A 2,500-nucleotide genomic window follows, 5' to 3' on the forward strand; every position below is an offset into this window, starting at 1 on the left:
AAACTGCAGAAACTGCCTAGCACGTATTGTGCTTCTAGAGGTGCTCAATGAAAATGTACGTACCTCGCGTAACATTAGCTAGATTTAAATGACCAAAATTTTCCAAAACTTAGCAACGAACCAAGCTTGTTAACGGCACTTCGAAAAATAATTTACAGGTCCACTTAAACGACTGATTAAGCTGATGAAATCAACCGAAAATCGAGCGAGCGACTCTTCGAATTAATCCTCTTCGAAACCATTCTCGTTCCCAGAGCTGCGATCCTCTTAGCCAGCGCCTCGGATCGAGAGCTCTGGCCGGTTCCAATCCGTTCTCGCCACTGATTGGTCAGATAGGATCACAATAAAAATGATAACCGGAAGAAATCGGAAGAGAATGGCCGAAGGGATTCTATTTTCTGTTTGCCGTACTTGCAACAGATATATTATTAGTAACAACCATCCTTTGGATTTATTTGGTGAAAAGACAATTAGGGAAGGAATCGTACGGGATTGAGAAGAGTTTTCTGGTTTGAAAATTTCTGTCGACGATGGTTTATTACCATCGCGAATATGTAGATCTTGCTACGTTACGGTCACGACATTTCAGGAGTTTGTAAAGACGGTAGTTCATTCGAAAGCTCAGCACGAGTCGGTTATCCGATCTAAAAGAAGGAAGTCTGTGCAGCAGAGCCCGTCCTTCACCAGGGGTGGGACGCGAGAAAAAAAGGAGCAAGGTCAGCTGGTTATATGTTACGCAGGATTTTTGACTAAGCTCGATCGATTCACGTGTTTACAGTGTAATAATTGTTCATGTGTTTAACAACGCAATGCCTTGACTGCTTTTGAATATGTCCGTGGTGAGGAAGAAAAGATTAAGCCAACAGCTAACCCGGTTATCCCGTACTTTTTTGTTACATTCTCTTATTGCAATAATGAAATTTGTAAGTATATTTTCTTTGTGTAATATCGCATTAAAGTTGGAACTTGATTCCTCCCATGTCCAGTTTGCATTAGTTATAAGAAAATCATACAACTAAGGTTGATACAAAAGGCTTCAGTTGAGAGCAACCCCTGATGAAAAGGGACTACAGCCCCTGATGAAAAATGGGGATAAAGGGGGGAGGGGGGCTATCCAAAAAATGGATAAATTCCTGTAAAGTTTAATCTCAAATGATCTTGACAACCTGCATCTTCTGGATAGTTTCTTATCCAGAGGAGAGCTTGAAGGATTCTCCTGCTGTTAAACAGCTACTGAAAAACAACTTTAGGGTTCTCATTTTCAGAGGATTATTATGGCCACAGTAAATTGGGTACCTGTTGGTTAACTTTCACATCGCTGTTTTGGGCTAGTATATAATTTATTAAACTGGTAAATTGTAGGGTCAGAAGAGCTTAGCCAATAACCTATTCTTCGACAGGCATCAACACTTGGGCTCACGCATGAGGGACCCCGTTACATGCTAAATTGTCTCCATGTTACATTGATTGCATACAGTGTCACGGTTAACAGGAAAATTTGGTTTTATCAAATATTTTGATAAAGGTCAAATTACCACCATGAATGATTTGGAAAGCTGACGTTTCGAGTGTTAGCCCTTCGTCAGAGCGAATGTTTAGTCAGCTAAAAAGAGATCAACATAATTCAGACTGTCTCTGTTTGCACCATAAAAAAGAAGCCCCACATGCATTTTGGACTATTTTGCCAGATGCACCCAATAGGCAAAGGCTTGGTTGAATCTGCTTCAATGACCATTGCTTAATAGAAAACTGCCTTCCGGAAGTGCTTCTCTTGAGATAAAGCAACCGATCAAAAAGTTATATTTTGTTGTGTTATTTAAGCAATTGAGGACGTTTTCCATGTTTACATAGCCTCATCTAAATGCCAAGCACAGTTGGGAGAATTCTCAACAGTTATGCAAACCCGAGACACAGTCGAGGGTTTGCATAACATACACACCCATATTTCCAACCAGCCAATCAAAACGTGCGTCTGACAACACATAACCAATCAAAATTCGTGTGATGTCACAGCTGTGTTTACATACTCTCATCTAAACACAGCTATTGACCAATATTAATGGGAGTGCGTGTACTATCCTAATTATTTTATAATTTAGAATGTGCCATGATAGTAATTCACATGCAAAATACAGTGTGCCTGCTACTGGCAATAATAATAAAATTATGATAACTCTTAGAACAACAAAGTTAGTCATTTATCTTATTACTTTCAATAATTTGCTCAAACCAACAAACTGAAGATGAAGACCATGAATAATAATTTAATTGTGATCAATCATTGTTAAAATTCACATTAAAAATATTAATGATATTTTGTATCATTTGTTAACTGAATAAAACAGTGAATATATCAAACAACTGTCAACAATAATTCCTAGGCAACAGACAAAATTGGTACCATTAGGACCATTAGGCAGACTTTTAGCTGCAAAACATAAGAAAATAATTTATTACCAGTATATGTGATCATTTATTTTTAGTAATAAATGCTAATTTC

At 38.0% G+C, this 2,500-nt stretch overlaps 1 protein-coding gene across 2 annotated transcripts in view; it reads right to left on the reverse strand.

Annotated features, from left to right (window-relative positions):
- The window catches only part of LOC138019719 (histamine H2 receptor-like), a 27,551-nt gene that overhangs the window by 7,357 nt on the left and 17,694 nt on the right, over positions 1–2,500 (reverse strand). The gene's annotated exons all lie outside the window — the stretch shown is intronic.

The sequence above is a fragment of the Montipora capricornis genome, chromosome 10 (assembly GCF_036669925.1).
Source record: "Montipora capricornis isolate CH-2021 chromosome 10, ASM3666992v2, whole genome shotgun sequence".
In the NCBI taxonomy this organism is placed as follows: domain Eukaryota; kingdom Metazoa; phylum Cnidaria; class Anthozoa; order Scleractinia; family Acroporidae; genus Montipora; species Montipora capricornis.